This window comes from Abramis brama, assembly GCF_963993115.1.
Source record: "Abramis brama genome assembly, chromosome: 3".
Lineage (NCBI taxonomy): Eukaryota > Metazoa > Chordata > Actinopteri > Cypriniformes > Leuciscidae > Abramis > Abramis brama.
Window position 1 is genome coordinate 46,645,655 of NC_139965.1, and position 18,274 is coordinate 46,663,928.

Genomic DNA, 18,274 nt, shown 5'->3' on the forward strand with positions numbered 1-18,274 from the left:
CTTATTATTATTTATATTATTATTATTTTTAAACATTACATTAATTATTTTAATACATATATATAATATATATTATTATATAATATATATATATATATATATATATATATATATATATATATATATATTAGAATTATTAATTATGTTATGTTTTTCATTGTTGATGTTTTAGAGTTTCACCCCTTCATTGCTGAGCACTTTTTTTTTTTCTGCATCGTGGCCGATTTGTGGAGAATATTTGTGTTTTTGTCAATTTCCCCTTCATTTCCTATGGTTGGTCATTTTTGACCAAAGAGCAAAAGTGTGACTAATTTTTGTATGACCACTTAGCCTGCTCGAATCATGCCTTCAATTGTTTTGTGTTCACATACCTAATGCCATAAAAGTCACCAAGTTTCGTAACATTCCGATGAAGCTGTGATTTTTAAAAATTCAAATTTATTTGTAATCACAATTCAAAAAAATGTGTATGTGTATAAAAGTATGTTTGTATGTGTGTATGTGTGGGTGGGTGTGTCTGTTTTGCACTCTTGATGTTTTAGAGTGTCACCCCTTCATTGTTGAGCACTTTTCTTCTGCATCGTGGCCGATTTGTAGATTGTACACACACAAATTCTCAGAATATTTGTGTTTTTGTCAATTTCCCATTCATTTCCTATGGTCGGTCATTTTTGACCGAAGAGCACAAGTGTGACTATTTTTTTTACGACCACTTAGCATTCTCGGATCATGACCTCAATTTTTTTGTGTGTTCACATACCTAATGCCATAAAAGTATGGAATTATTCTTGTGCCAATAATAATGAACGTAGCTTTTCAAGAAACTAATGAAAATATAAATTGAAACTAAATAAATTATCTCTGAAACTTAAAAAGAATAAATCGCAGGCAAATTTTTTTACTTCATTTTTAATACACTGCATGTTTTGCTAACTATTTCTCATATTTCAATCGCTGATCTGAACTTACAAATGCGCTTCCAGAATTTTCATTTACACTTCTGAAGTTTTCATTTACGCTCCCCGAGTTTTCGTTCGCCGTTCTGACACATTTCTCTCGTGGGGGCGGGGCTAGTAGCAGTGTGTTCTCATTGGTTGATTGGTTGATTTTTGATTGACAGCTTCGTGACTGTACTTTTTGAGGACACTGGGGAGAGTCAATGGAAGGAACTGTTGCTGTCTTTTTACAAGTGTTCTGTGGAGAGCATCATCACCTACGGCATCCTGATGTGGTTTCTGCACTATGGCTGATAAAAATGGCTCGGGAGAGAGTCAGGAAGTCAGCACAGATCATTATAAGGACACAGCTTCCCTCACTGACTGATATACACAGAGCCAGATGTCTGTCCCGTGCAGCACGCATAATCCAGGACTGTTCACACTTCTGTCTTCTGGGAGGCGAAAGGTCAATTTGGCCCCGCACCTCTAGACTTATGAAAAGTTTTTATCCAAGTGCCAAAGTACCCAATGTAGTACAACATCTAATATCCAAAGGCAGGTTATTCTAGAGGCGGGGTGCAGCAACTGAAAAGGCACTATCCCCTTTGGAATTTAAATTAGACTTAGGGATCTTTAAAAGTAATGTTTGAGATTACCTCAATGGCCTTGTTGTCTGATAGACCTGGAGAAGATCCAAAATATATTCGGGAGCTAGGCCATGCAAGGCCTTGAAAACAAACAGTAAAACTTTAAACTGGAACCTTGAAATTAACTGGGAGCCACTGCAGTGAAGCTAGTACTGGGGAAACACTAACCTGCTTCTTGGTCCCAGTCAAAAGCCTAGTTGCTGCATTTTGTAAGAGTTGAAGGTGATTCAACAGAACACAAGGAAGCCCCAGACACAATGAATTGCAGTAGTCCAACCTTGAAAATATAAACGCATGTACAGTCGCTGCTGTGCTTTTTTCACAAGGGCCTTGGTATTAACAGACCATGTGAGGTCCTGAGAGATGCATGTTCAGGAATTTAAAATCACTGACCCTCTCCACAGTGTCCTCTTTGATGTAAAGAGGGGTAGGTTCCTCCCTCTTCCTCCTAAAATCTATCGCCAACTCCGTTGTTTTTGAGGAGTTGAGTGCCAGATTGTTCTCAGAGCACCAGACAGTGAATTTTTGGACTTCATCTCTGTTTGCAGACTCGTTGTTCTGATATATCAATCCCACTACAGTAGTGTCGTCAGCAAACTTAATGATAATGTTGCTATCATAGATTGGTGTACAGTCGTGGGTGTATATGGTGTATAGCAGAGGACTCTGTACACAGCCCTGGGGGACCCCAGTGCTGAGGGCCAGGACTGAGGAGTGATGGACAAGCATGTAGTCCGCAGTTGTTGTTGCTGTTACGTGACGTAGTGGTGTCTGACTAGGGTCGACACGTGGGGTGATGACATCATTGTATCACAAAATATACGCATTGGCTGTACACACGAAAAACCCAAGGGTGTCGTTTTTTAGATTTATCCACTCTGGGACCAGGTTTTTTTTTTTTTTAAATAGCGGTTTCAGGCTCCCAAAACGACTGATCTGTCTGGACGAAATGCCGGTACGATACAAATCTTTTACGTATACAGCTAAACTCGTCTCTGTGTGGACAAGGCCTAAGTCTTCTTTGGCCTATTTATCAGGGTAACAGCTGTGTCTGTGAGAAGTGAATATAGAAATAGATGCATGAATGTTTCTGAACATTCCAAAATGTTGTCATTATGTCATTATGCTTAAAGATGAAGTGATGTCGGTTCGGTTTCTTATCTGCATTTAAAGCAGCCCCATCATGCAATGTAAGGTGTTCTTGCTTTTTAAAAGTAGGCCAATGGGTGAAGGAGCTAAACTGACATTGACACGTCAACTGCTTCCTATGAGCAGATCTGATAACTTCAAGATAAACTGTCAACCACATGCTTCCAAAATAACCCTGGACGCTTTCAGTTCAGCAAGACATCAGAACGAGTCTTTATTGCATATCCTTGCATTAGCATCAGTGTAACCTTGTAAATAATACAAGTTCCCACATACACCCTTTGATGTGAATTTAGGGCTGTAATTATTCCTCATGTTATGTTATGTTATACAGCTTAGCCTGGCACCCAGTTAGTAGTGATGGCAGAAGTCTAATTAAACTCAGTTACAAGCTCTGAGCCTCTGTGTCTTGCTTGCTTTTGCTAATATAACTCAAACACAACGTTATATCATTGATATCCTGTTGACATCTAGTAAGGCGACTAAACCATGATACCATCTACAGGAGAATGAAGCAATGTTGACATTCATGTCAATGTATCTATTCATTTATTCAAAAACACATGACTGTCAGCCAGCCATGTGATGTGACCAACAAAGTAATGTGCAAGGCATAAAACAAAAATTATATAAAAGAGAGGAGCCTTGCGGATCCTTATGACTGTGTGTGAAGGTCAGCGAGTAAAAATATCAGGTATTTGGACCTGGTAAAGTTAGTTCAGGTTGTAAAATGTGGTCAAATTTTTGCATGCATTTTTCCTAGCAGGGTTTTTCCTTTCATGTACAATTCATACTGGTGGATCAAATCTTAAATTTAGGGCAGTTTGAATGAATGAGTATAAAATTTAGTTGATTTAAAAGTTGATGTCCATATCAACTATTAAATCAACTAAAGTTTATACTTTATATACGAAGTATCAGTTTATACTAAGTTTATACTATATTAGTTTATACCAAGTGTAACAGCTTTCCATTAAGCCGCTGTTGTACTGGTAATAGGACTGAGCAGGTAATTAACACGTATAAACTCCATGAACACAGATGTAAGATGCTACCAATGTCTTTTATTTATTGTGCTCTAATTAATTAACGTTACTTCCAGTTAGCTTCTTGTACAAACTTCTTGTTCCAGGCTAAGCTCCTCCACGCTATGGATGAGTCAGGTCCTGATCCGGACGCCTTCAAGGTGCCTCTGCAGTGCTACAGATTTGGCGCTACGGGCGACTAAGACCACTGCTCAGGCCATCGGCTGCAACATTGCCAGCCTAGTAGTATTGGAGCGCCACTTATGGCTTAACCTGACTGAGATCAGGGACGCGGATAAGACTCGACTCACCGGTCTCCACAACTGGTCTCTTCGGCCCATCCGTCAGCGGCTTCGCAGAGTGCTTCACCGAAGCTCAGAAGGCTTCCAGTGTGATGAAGCACTTCCTTCCGAAGCGCTCGAGTTCGGCTTCATGGCGCACCAAGAGCACGCCGCAGCCAGAAAAGACAGCACCGCAGGTTTATCAGCCCCGCCCAGCGGCTGAGACCAGCCAGCGTCTGAAGCTAGCTAAACGGTACCCGCTCCCCAAGCGCCAGGGCCCCCGGCCGAAGCTCACGCTCGACCACGAGCCCAAGAAGCCGTCCTAGCTGGCAGAAAGAGGGGTCTATGTCCCGCCGCGGCCGGACCAGCCCCGAAGATCGCTCGAGTGCTTCTCACAGCCCCCTCTTCAGCTCAGGCGGCTGGAGCAGTATTAAATGCAGAACATGGGCCGTCACGCACCCCTGCACCCAAACGCTGTTTTAACAGCGACCCACAAAAAGCACAAATCGAGCAAAACTTCTCACATAAACCCATGTCGGTTTGGGCCCCCTAGTCTGGGCGTTCCACCGTCAGATATAATCTTACCCCTGGCTCATCGGGCTCTGGCTTGGCAGGCCATTCCCGGAGTTTCAGATTGGGTAATGAACATTATAAAGCATGGCTACTCGCTTCAGTTCGCCCGCAGACCACCGCGCTTTCGCGTTGTAATCCAAACCTCGGTAAGGAGCGCCATAGCTCATGTCCTCTGCACTGAGGTATCATGTCTGCTAGCAAAAGGGGCTATCGAGATAGTCCCCGCATCACAAAGCGAGTCAGGGTTTTACAGCCGTTATTTTCTCGTTCCGAAGAAAGACGGCAGCTTGAGACCCATTTTAGATCTCAGACATCTGAACAAGGCCCTCATGACACGGCCATTCAGAATGCTTACAACCAGACACATCCTAGCGCAAATTCGCCCAGGAGACTGGTTCTTTTCAGTGGATCTAAAAGATGTTTACTTTCACATCCAAGTGAACCCCCACCACAGGCCATTCTTGAGATTCGCCTTCGAGGGGCAGACATATCAATACACAGTCCTACCATTTGGACTGGCGCTGGTGCCTCGTACATTCACAAAGTGCATGGATGCAGCTCTCTCCCCCCTGAGACAGCGGGGAATGTGCATTCTGAACTACCTCGACTGTCATGTTCTGTAAGAATACTTTGCATTTAGTTTGTTACTTTCTCCCCCTAGTGGTCATCTAGGAGTAATGCATTGTGTTCATGTATAATTCTTACATTGCTTTCATTGGTTGATTTTTTTTTCACATGATGCAGTCTGATCAGGAAACACATTAGTAGTTCTATTCCATTCGGTCAGCTTGCAGCTCTAGTCACCTTATCCTGTCTCCATTTCTGTTTGTGCCTTGGGAAAGCATCGCTTGTAAGTTGTATTTGAATTTTTAGTTAATTACATTGATACACATGCGTCATGTAAGACGTTCTGTGATGTTACTTGAATATTTATTTGTTAACGTGAAAACTGCTATTGTATAGCCTTTCATAGTTTGTTAGTTTAGCTGTTGAGCTGCACATACTATATTTACAAGTTATTTACAGCTATAAGCATACCAGCTGAATGTAATATATGTTACAACTTTGTAGCTTAAAGGTGTATTATTTTATGTCTGTTAATGTATGACGTGTTTGAATAGCATTCGGTGATTGGTGCTATCTTTCTGTATCCTTTCAGTTTTACAAAGATTCCTTCTTGAGAATTATGACAACAGTAAAGAGCCTTGAACTTTACTCCAGCCTCTGACTTTCTCTTGAAGCATGTTAGCTATCTGTCGATTTGTGTACAGTCACACACACTGAGGACAGAATAGTAAAAAAGCGACTTCACGGCGGGCAAAACAGCAACGAGAAGATTAGGAACTGAGCCAGTACACCCTCTCAAGCATACTAAGGCCTCTTTATACATCCCTTCTAATACATCTTGGAGGATCGTTAACCATAATGTCGCATACCAGTGAAGCTGGATTGGAAAAAGCGTCCATCACTGACGATGGTGTTAAAGATCAAGAGACAGCACGTGAAGCAAGATCACAACATTCCACCTCATCAAGCACATCTAAAGTATCCTCAGCTAGCAGGGCCGCTGCTAAGGCCCGTGCTAAAGTTGAAGCTGCACGTGCACGTGCCACCTTCGTTCAGAGAGAAGCTGAATTGAAGATAAAAGAGGCACATCTTGCAGCTGATTTGAAGGTCAAGGAGGCACGTATAGCCGCTGAGTTATCAGCTTTGGAGCATGAGAGGGAGATTGCAGTAGCCTTGGCTGAAGCTGAAGTTCTTGAGGCAGCAGCAGAGATCGAAGGTACACAGGGCAGTAGGAGTCTCCACGATTCAGTTCAAGCCGCCATGCAGCGCACCCGTGAATACGTCGAACACCACTCCCAGCTATGTCTCAGTGATGAAAAACCCCCAGTACTTGAACCATACACGCCATCACTGTTGCCGCTCATCAAACCCGATGTCCAATCAGACAGAAAGGAGCGTTTCCCTGGTCCCAGCAGTGCTTCTCATTTCTTACCCAAGAATGAGGGTGCAATTCAGGCTGCAGCACAACAGCCAGAAAGAGCGACGTCCGTGGTTCGTCAACTCACCACAAGGGACGGTAGCCATAAAGCGCAGCAGCCCGAAAGGCCAACGCCAGCAATTCATCACCACTCCTTTGATCACCTCCTCTCTACTCATCCACACCCTTGCTCTGTCAGTAGAGCCTCATTACAGCCACCTATAGCACATGCGGACGACAGGGCAGGTATGAGTGATATTGCGAGGTACTTGGTACGTCGAGAGCTTGTGAATTCTGGCCTGATCAAAGTTAATGATCGTCCAGAAAATTACTGGGCATGGAAGTCTTCATTCTGCAATGCTATTGGAGGACTGAACTTAAGTGCTGGCGAGGAGCTTGACCTCTTAACAAAATGGTTAGGAAATCAGTCTTCAGAGCACGTCATACGGATTCGTTCTGTGCATGTTGCCAGCCCTGATATAGGTTTAAGAATGGCTTGGGATCGCCTAGAGGAGTGCTATGGCTCCCCCAAGGTTATTGAAAGAGCTCTCTTTGAGAGGATAGAGAATTTTCCTAAAATCAGTCATAAGGACCCCGTAAAGCTCAGGGAGCTGGGAGACCTGCTAAGGGAGTTAGTGTCTGCAAAATCTGAGGGTTATCTGCCAGGGCTCTCATACTTGGACACCGCCAGGGGTGTCAACCCTATCGTTGAGAAGTTGCCAATTGGTCTGCAAGAGAGGTGGTTAGCTCAAGGCTCACAATACAAGGAGCAACACAACGTATGTTTTCCTCCATTTGCATACTTCATATGCAGTGAAGCACGCCGACGAAACGACCCAAGCTTCACTCTCTTAACAGCCCCTGTAACCCCATTGAATAGTTCCCACAGGTTCACTACAGGTCCAACAAAGTTTGAACGAGTGGAAAAGAGACCAGCATATGGCAAAAGCTATGTCTCTGCTCACAAGACTGGAATCGCATCGCTACAAACAGCTTCTCAGGCGGACAGTTCAAGCAGCAGGCGAGGAGAAATAGACAAACAATGCCCTATCCACAAGAAAAAACATCCTCTGAAAAAGTGTAGGGGTTTTCGAAGTAAGTCACTAGAAGAGCGCAAGGCTTTTCTTAAAGAAAATGGGATCTGTTTCAGATGTTGCTCTTCTACCATTCACCTGGCAAAGAACTGTGAGGTAGCTTTGAAGTGCACAGAATGTGAGAGCGACAGCCATATTGCAGCACTGCACCCTGGACCCCCACCATGGGACAGGAGAGGTCCCTCCTCAGAGCATGGCGGGGTGGGTGAAGGAGAAACACTTCAGCTGGCAGTCACCTCTAGGTGCACAGAGGTCTGTGATGACGGTAAGGAACCTAGATCCTGTTCCAAGATTTGCCTAGTGAAAGTTTATCCTAAAGCACGCCCTGACAAAGCTGTGAAAATGTATGTCGTTCTGGATGATCAGAGCAACAGGTCCTTGGCCAGGTCTGAATTCTTTGACCTCTTTCAAATCGAAGGGTCAAACTCGCCATACATTCTGCGCACATGTTCAGGGGTCACTAAAGCGTTTGGTAGAAGAGCCACAGGGTTCATGGTGGAGTCACTGGATGAAACAACAAGCGTGATGCTTCCCACACTCATTGAATGCAATCACATACCAAATGACCGCACGGAGATTCCAACTCCAGCAGCCGCACAGCACCACACACATCTGAAGTCCATAGCTCACAAGATACCACACCTAGATCTAGAGGCCCAGATACTCCTCCTTCTGGGACGCGACATCCTCCAGGTTCACAAAGTCAGAGAATAACGCAATGGGCCACCGAGAGCACCCTACGCTCAAAGATTAGACCTTGGCTGGGTTGTTATAGGTAACGTCTGCTTGGGCTCAGCCCACAAGACCGAGTCTGTGACTTCTTTTCGGACTAACGTGCTTGAAAATGGACGTCCATCTCTCCTTACTCCATGTCCCAATCATATTCAAGTCAAGGAGAGGTTTGGCAATGAAGGACTACACTGCACATCTCTTCACGGCCTTACACACCATACCCCAGTCCTCCATGACTGCAGCCTCGGCAGCACGATCTTTGAGAGAACCAAGGATGATGACAAAGTGGGTCTCTTCATCGAAGATGAGCTTTTCCTGGAGCTTATGGATAAATAAATGTTTATGGATGAGTCCAACAGCTGGGTGGCGCCTCTTCCATTTCGATCACCACGGCGACAGCTGCCAAACAATCGAGAGCAAGCTTTTAATCGCCTTGCCTCTTTGTGCCGCACATTTGAAAGAAAGCCTGAAATGAAAACTCACTTTGTGAACTTCATGCAAAAGATCTTCGATCACGACCAGGCAGAGTTAGCTCCACCGCTGCAAGAGGGAGAGGAACGATGGTACTTACCCATCTTCGGTGTGTACCACCCTCAGAAGCCGAATCAGATTAGAGTCGTGTTTGATTCCAGTGCTCAGCATCATGGGATTTCTCTCAACGCTGTGTTACTTAAAGGCCCAGATCTGAACAACAGCTTACTTGGAGTCTTACAACGCTTCCGCAGAGAGTCAGTAGCAGTGGTAGCAGACATTGAGCAGATGTTTTACAGTTTTACTGTCAGAGAAGACCATCGAGGCTTCCTTCGGTTCGTCTGGTTCAGGGACAACGAACCTGGCAAGGAGATTGTTGAGTACAGGATGAAAGTCCATGTATTCGGCAACAGCCCGTCGCCAGCAGTAGCTATCTATGGTCTTCGTCGCGCGGCACAACATGGAGCAAGTGAGTATGGCTCAGAGGCCCAACACTTTGTGGAGCGCGACTTCTACGTCGACGACGGCCTCAAGTCTCTACCATCAGCCGCTGAAGCCATAGATCTGCTGAAAAAGGCGCAGGAGATGCTTGCCGGCTCAAACTTACGCCTCCACAAGATAGCGTCGAACCATTCTGGCGTTTTGGATGCCTTCCCACCAGAAGACCACGCAAAGGGTTTGCAGAACCTAGACTTCAATGACAATTCAGCCCTCATTCAACGCAGCTTAGGGCTCAGCTGGGATCTTAAACATGACGTTTTCACCTTCAGAGTAGCATCTACCGAGAAGCCTTTTACCCGTAGAGGCGTTCTAGCCACCGTGAACAGTCTGTTTGACCCTCTCGGATTTGTGGCGCCAATCATTATACAAGGGAAGTTCCTGTTACGAGAGCTCACTAGCATTGAAGCCCTCGACTGGGATAAGCCTCTTCCACATGAGAAAGAAACTGAATGGAGAATGTGGAAAGAATCCTTGCAAGACCTGAGCTCAAGATTCCAAGAGCTTACACACCTACCACCCTTACCAACACTCAAAAGAAAGAGCTCCACATCTTCTCAGATGCCTCTGTGAAGGCCATTGCCGCTGTAGCTGACCTCAAGGTGATCAACGATGATGGAGTGTGTCACGTGGGATTTGTTTTGGGAAAGGCTAAACTGGTGCCCTCATCTGCTCACACTATCCCAAGATTGGAACTGGGAGCAGCTGTATTGGCAGTAGAAATGGCAGAGTTGATAGAGAGTGAGTTGGACATCAGTGAAGACACATTGCGGTTTTACACAGACAGCAAGGTCGTCTTGGGGTACATATACAATCAGACCAGGCGGTTTTATGTGTACGTTTCCAACAGAGTCCAGCGAATCAGGAAGTCCACCAAACCTGAGCAGTGGCACTATGTCTGCACCACACAGAATCCGGCAGATCATGCTACACGTTCTGTACCTGCGGCCGAATTAGCTAGCACAACCTGGCTCACAGGGCCTCCGTTTTTGTCCCTTCCTGAAGGAGTAGCCACTTCAGAAGAGGAGTCATATGGACTCATTGATCCAGATGCAGATGTTGATGTGCGTTCTCATGCCAACACTCTCTCTACTCCATCATCTAGTCTGGGATCTCATCGTTTTGAACGGTTCTCGTCTTGGAAGTCTCTGGTGCGAGCTATAGCATACCTGACACACATCATTCAGTCTCAAAGAAGTGCAGTAAAAACCAAGGATGACATCTGTAGTGGCTGGCATCAATGCGAAAAACCTCACACGGCAGAAGAGCTGTCCAAGGCAGGAACTCTTATTGTCAAATGTGTGCAAAGAGAAACCTACAGCAAAGAGTTCACCTGCTTGGTTGCTGGGAAAGACATCTCAAAAGATAGTTCATTGAGAAAGCTGAACCCCTATGTGGACGAAGAGGGTCTCCTGAGAATAGGAGGCAGGCTCATCCATGCGGTACTCGACACTTAGGGTTGTGCCGATAGACGATAGTATCGTGTATCGACGATAGTCAGAGATATCGCTGCTGGCAGATGCCTTTAACGATATCAATACGATAATTGGCTCGTTTTCCCATTAATGTATTAAATCATTATTATTATTAGCTAGTATTGTTATTAAATTAATTAGGAACTACAATTAATTTGCCTTGCCTAAATTCATAACGACATCACCACATAACCACACTTGCGACATCACCGACACGCGCGTATGAGGACTCAAAGAAAATGTTTTAAAACAGACTAAAAAACTACATCCCACAACAAAATTTAATTGCAAGTTGATCCATTCACAAACTGTCAAGAGTGCTTGTTTTAACAGACGCATCATTCTTATACAGAGCCAAAATGAAGACGGCATCGTTGTTCGTCAGTATTTTGTTTCCATAGCACATTAACAAAACATTTAATGACACTAATGAAACTAAAAACAATAGCCTACAATTACAAAATATTAATGATAATAATAATAATAATAATATCAATAAAATAATATAGGCCTAGGCCTAATAAAAGTCTTTAGTTCACGAATGCAGCACAACTCTGTCAAAGTTTAAGTATAACCGATCGACTTTTAGATTTTTGCCTCTGATTTCTCCAGGCATTTAAAACACATTAACCCTCGTTCTTTGGGCTTATTGAAGTGCGGTGCGCATATGTGAAGTGCATCCAGACAGAAAGAGCACTGGTAGGAGGACATATATCGCAGACTCCGACTCTTTCTTGAACCAAGAAATTATTAAAACGTGTTCTCATCTCGTGCAGAAGTACAGTCAAAATGCTGCATCTGTAACGGCATGAGGATAATATGTGTCCGTAAATTTCCCGCTGACATGTTGAAATACTCAGATACAAGAAGAGTCAGATAGCCTACAAGAATGATTAGGATCTTTTTTACCTCACTATACTGGGAAATAACCTGATTTAGCCTATTAATAAACACTCCACCTTTACTAGCAAAATAGAAAAAGATTCTCATATATAAAACGAAGTAATAAAAAAAGCAAATTGATGAGTAAATAAGCAAGTTAATAATCAAATAAGTAAGCCCCGCCCCCTCACGATAATATCGTGTATCGCCAATCTCACAGGCTGACGATAGGACGATATGAAAATGGAGCATATCGCCCAACACTATCGACACTAATGAAAAGTTCCCTCTCATCATTCCAGGTCGCAGCCATGTTGCAACATTGCTCGTGCGTCATTACCATGACAAGGTTAAGCACCAAGGTCGTGTTTTTACAGAAGGCTCTGTCCGCACAGCTGGATTCTGGATCATTGGAGCTAAGAAATGTATCAGCAGTATCCTTCACAAATGTGTTACATGTAACAAGCTTCGTGGGAAAAGCGCTGAACAGAAGATGGCAGATCTACCCTCAGATCGTCTGAGTACAGAGCCACCCTTCACCTACGTGGGACTTGACGTTTTCGGCCCATGGGCTGTCACCACAAGACGAACCCGCGGTGGACAGGCTAACAACAAAAGGTGGGCTGTACTTTTCACCTGCATGAGCACACGGGCCGTGCACATAGAGCTGATAGAGGCGATGGACACGTCAAGCTTCATCAGTGCGTTGCGCCGATTCTTTGCTCTGCGAGGACCTGCTAAGCAAATCCGTTCAGACTGTGGAACCAACTTTACAGGTGCCTGTAAGGAGCTGCACATACTCCTTACTGATCCCAAAGAGCCCAATGTAAGGAGGTACTTGGGTGAAGAGGGTTGCTCTTGGGTGTTTAAGGGTTGCCACATGGGAGGATCTTGGGAGCGAATGATTGGTTTCGCCAGACGGATACTCAACTCCATGCTTATGCAAACCAACCCTTCATGCCTCACTCATGAGGTGTTGTCTACTTTAATGGCAGAGATCACGGCAATTATTAATGCTAGGCCACTCGCACCTATTTCTTCAGACCCGGAGTCACCCTTTCTCCTTACCCCTGCTACACTTCTGACTCAGAAGATGTCTACTTACCCTCCTCCTCCGGGAACCTTTGACAGCACAGACCTTCACCGCCAGCAGTGGAGACGGGTGCAGCATCTGGCTAACACGTTTTGGAGCAGATGGAGACGTGAGTACCTTCCTACACTGCAAAGCCGAAGCAAGTGGCAGGACGTACGACCTAACATTGAGAAAGGTGACCTGGTTCTGCTTAAGGATAACCAGGCGAAGCGGAATGAATGGCCCATAGCTCTGGTTACAAAGACATTCCCTGATGAAGATGGGAAGGTCAGGAAGATCGAACTCAAGGTCACAAAATCTGGATCAGCGAGGACCTTCTTGAGACCTGTTTCTGAGACGATCCTTCTCAAGAGTGCTGAGGAAAGGAAACTCATTGGTGTGATTCTATACGGGTTCAGACAATCAGCACATGCCTTCACGTGGCTGCCCTGTTTTGACTAATTTGACAGTACCACACAGTTCTAATGAATTTATTCTTTACTGGAATCAAAAGAATGGTTATGAACCACAGAAACCTCCAACACTAGGCAAAACTATATGAGAAAGGAGAAATATGCAATTACTTAAGGCGAGACATGGCAGGCAAAAGCATATATATTTTTTTTAAATTTTTCTCAGCAATTCAACAAAAGTTGGTGTTCTAAATCATCCCGCTGCTCCGCGATTGCTGGAGCACCCTGCCATCACATACACCGTAATTTTTTCCCCATCTAATATGTGAACACAATGAACAAATTATTTTGAACCTGGCTTTATCCAATACTCAGATTTTGTTTTTTTTATGCAAATAAGCGCATATTTAATTACATAATGCTTAATTTGCATATTTAAACATTAAATTACAGAAAACTTGTAATACATTTTTTTCTCATCTTAATGTAGACAATCAACTGGGAAAGTTTCATGGTGATATCTGCTAGTCAAAAATTTTACCCTATTCACCTGTAGTGTCTCGCCTTAAAGGGAAATTTTACTTATTTTTCGCATAAATATGCTTGTAACCAATTGCTTTAATATATAATTGTACTTGTAATCACTTATCTATCATGCAAATATGTTAATTAGAATATTACATGACCAAAACATGTATCAGGCACCAGTATTCCTGGTCTAGGAGGAATACAAAGGAGTAATGGTCATTTTAAGGGTCCTGACAGCCGCCATTTTGAAAATGGGGCCTTTCTTGGAGTCAAACTTTGGTAAACTTTTAGTATGTTTTTAAGTACATCTGATACTACTGTAAACCACTGAGAAACCTTTTGTTAGAATTTTTTTGGGGTCAAGCCATATTTGCAGCTGACTATCCCCCTTTTTTATTCAGACACAATAAGATTATTCAGATAGTGGTATTTAATCAATACCAGGCGGGGAGTGTCATGTTCTGTAAGAATACTTTGCATTTAGTTTGTTACTTTCTCCCCCTAGTGGTCATCTAGGAGTGATTCATTGTGTTCATATATAATTCTTACATTGCTTTCATTGGTTGATTTTTAGTAGTTATTAGTACTACTAAACACATTAGTAGTTATATTCCATTCTTGTTAACGTGAAAACTGCTATTGTATAGCCTTTCATAGTTTGTTAGTTTAGCTGTTGAGCTGCACATACTATATTTACAAGTTATTTACAGCTATAAGCATACCAACTGAATGTAATATATGTTACAACTTTGTAGCTTAAAGGTGTATTATTTTATGTCTGTTAATGTTTGAATAGCATTCAGTGATTGGTGCTATCTTTCTGTATCATTTCAGTTTTACAAAGATTCCTTCTTGAGAATTACGACAACAGTAAAGAGCCTTGAACTTTACTCCAGCCTCTGACTTTCTCTTGAAGCATGTTAGCTATCTGTCGATTTGTGTACAGTCACACACACTGAGGACAGAATACTCGACGACTGGCTCATACTGACTCAGTCAGAGGCGGAGTCCCATACTCACAAAGCCTGGCTCCTCAGCCATCTAGAATGCCTCGGGCTCAGGGTAAACTTTTCCAAGAGTATACTGTCCCCCAGCCAACGAATCACGTTCCTGGGAACAGTTCTCGACTCCGTACTTATGAGAGCATGGCCCACAACAGACCGGGCTCTATCAATTCAGCGGCTCGCCGCATCGTTCAAAGAGGGCTCCTATGTACCCCTCCGAACGTTTCAGAGGATCCTTGGGCCTTATGGCTTCGGCATCATCAGTACTCCAACTAGGCCTACTGCGTATGCGACCTCTTCAGCTGTGGCTAGCACCTCAAGTACGACCCCATGCATGGCGCTCGGGCCTCGTGAATATCAGGGTGGACCAGCGCTGTATCAAAGCTCTGGACCGCTGGAAAAACACCAGCTGGTATCAGCAGGGTGTGAGCATGGGTTTGGTTTCAGAGAGGAGGGTCATTTCAACAGACGCTTCCAACTCCGGTTGGGGAGCCCTGTACGAGGGCAGGCCTGCCTCTGGCCTCTGGTCGAGCTCGGAGAAACGCCTACACATCAACTGCCTCGAGATGAGAGCGTTTTTTCTAGCCCTAGAAACCTTCCTCCAATATCTGGCGGGACACCACGTCTTGGTCCGCACGGACAACATGTCAGTGGTCTCATACATAAATCGCCAGGGCGGCCTCAGGTCTCGCAACCTGTTCGCCATAGCCACACAGCTACTGCTATGGGCTCAAACCAACCTGCGCTCACTCAGGGCAGCTCACGTGCCGGGCACGATGAACATAGGAGCAGACATGTTTTCTCGGGGCAATGTTCCCCCAGAAGAATGGTCACTCCACCCCCAGACGGTTCTCCTGTTATGGGAGGTCTTCGGGAAGGCAGAAGTAGACCTCTTCGCCTCTGAGGCAAAGAGGTCACTGCCCAATCTTCTTTTCAAAGAGCAGGGATGCGCTGGCCCACGAGTGGCCCAGCCTCCCCCTTTATGCGTTTCCTCCGGTCTCAATGCTACCCCAGGCCATCGAACGGATCAGGAACACCAATTGCGCAGTCCTCCTTGTAGCCCCCCTCTGGCAAACCCAGATTTGGTTCCCAGAGCTGATGCAGCTGTCTGCGATAGCTCCGTGGCCAATTCCGCTGAGGAGCGACCTCCTCAAACAGGCAAACAGGACTATCTGGCACCCCCGTCCTGACTTGTGGGCCCTCCATGCATGGCCCCTCAACGGGTACCCCAGGATCTCCCAGAAGGTGTCCTGAATACCATTATGGAGGCTAGAGCTCCATCTACTAGGCGCCTCTACCACCTTAAATGGTCAGTGTTCTCCAGCTGGTGTTTAGCTCGGAACCTCGACCCACATATTTGCAAAGTACCAACGGTACTTTCCTTTCTCCAAGAGCTGCTGGACGCGGGACGCTCCCCTCCACGCTCAAAGTGTATGTGGCAGCTATCGTGGCCTTCCATGTGCAAGTGGCCAGCTCTTCTTTAGGTAAAAGCGACCTCATCGCCAGAAGGCTCAACCCGCCTCGGCCACCTTCAGTGCCGCCCTGGGACCTTTCTCTGGTTCTACGAGCTCTTAAGGGACCCCCCTTCGAGCCACTTCAGTGGGCTGATCTAAGACCCCTCTCTCTTAAAACTGCTCTGCTGTTAGAACTGGAGTCAGTAAAAAGAGTTGGGGACTTACAAGCGCTCTCCGCGAGTGCTTCCTGTCTTGAGTTCGGACCTAATGACTCCAAAGTCTTCCTTAAACCAAGACACGGATATGTACCAAAGGTGCTCTCAACTCCGTTCAGAGCCCAATTTATCTCTCTATCGGCTCTCCCAGTTTCGAGAGAAGATAGTGATCATCCTGCCCCGTCAGAGCTCTGAGAATATATTTGGAGCGTTCGGCCTCTTTCAGACAGTCTGAACAGCTCTTTGTCTGTTTCGGGGGCCGCACCAAGTGGCTGCCGGTCACGAAACTCACACTATCTAGATGGATAGTGGATGCTATCTCTCTGGCCTACACCTCACTGGGCCTCCCGTGCCCCATAGGTGTAAGAGCTCACTCCACAAGAGGCATGGCTTCCTCTTGGGCATGGTCCAGTGGAGTCCCTATCGAAGACATTTGTGTTGACTTCACAATTTCTATGTGGGAATAATATTCTAGGTCCCTGGCTCTTTTGACCCAGCCCTATATGTATAACTGAGTGGCCCTTGTGCTTCACTATATACTTGCATATCATTTTTAACCCGACGTTCTAGTCTGTGATATTCAGACTACTCTGTTATAGTCCCGGGCCCCCCCGGACTGCTCAGAGTAGTCACAGGCGAATAGCACGGCGTTTTAAATTGGGTTCCCACATACTTTGCCATACGCAGTACGAGAGAACGTTCTCGTGAGGGAACGTACTTGGTTACTTACGTAACCTCGGTTCCCTTAGAGATAAGGGAACGAGTACTGCGTTGCGTTGCCGTGCTATTTCGCTCATATCAGGTGTTTCGCTTCAGTCGATATAGACCTGTCATATGGCGAGTTTTTTTTAAATTTATACTCTCCTGCCCATTTTGGCACGCTCGAGTCTGGCAGGGCGCCAAGCACTCCCATTGGATCGCGCGCCTCTGCTCACTCGCCATAGGTTTGTGCAGTTGCCGCAGCACAGCCAATCAGCTCGCTCAGACGAGCTATGATGCTCTCGCTGTGCAGCTGCAATGCGTTTTAAAATAAAGGCTTCAATATTCTCGAGAAAAGGAGTTTTCCAACAGCGTTTGCAACGCAGTACTCGTTCCCTTATCTCTAAGGGAACCGAGGTTACGCAAGTAACCAAGTATGTTATTTGCTTATAAAAAAAAGAAAAGAAAAAAACATCTTCATAATTTATGAAATACTTTTTTGTACAAAATGTCATGTCAAATGACCAATATGTCAAAAACATAATACAGCTCAGATAGTCATGTGTCATATGTCATTTGAAAGGTGTCACGAAGTAGATTACAACAAACACAAATGTTTTGGGCTTTGACTAAACACAAGTGAGTTTTTGTACATGAAGCCCTCTCTCCCCCATGTAAATAATATACCAAGTGCAGCATTTGTCATGTTTTCGCTCGTAACATCATGGAACATGCTCCAATCGTGGAAAATGGCACATCATTATTTACAGGAGATATGATTAAAGATCAGATCATGATTAAAAAGAGCCAAGATCTCGCTTCTGAATGGTTAAGACAGCTGTACATAATCATAAAAACTCCTCTATGTGCACATGCGAAGATAAAAAGCATAGATATTTATAAAATCGTCTTGGCATTGGCTAAAAGTTTTGTTTGTCAAGATTTACTACAATGACAATGGCTGGAGACTATCTGATGGCAATGCTTGGATATTATATATAAAACAGTTTTTATAAAAACGCCCTATTTTGAAAAATAAACTTTGTAGGCGTGCTCATTTCTGATGTATGAGATTGTATATAGTTTTACAACATACGGTGCTCAAATAGCATAATTTATTGAAAAAAAATTATGGAGAGC

General features: G+C 44.6%; 1 protein-coding gene across 1 annotated transcript in view; it reads left to right on the forward strand.

Moving 5' to 3' along the window:
* The window catches only part of col25a1 (collagen type XXV alpha 1 chain), a 557,626-nt gene that overhangs the window by 236,209 nt on the left and 303,143 nt on the right, over nt 1-18,274 (forward strand). The gene's annotated exons all lie outside the window — the stretch shown is intronic.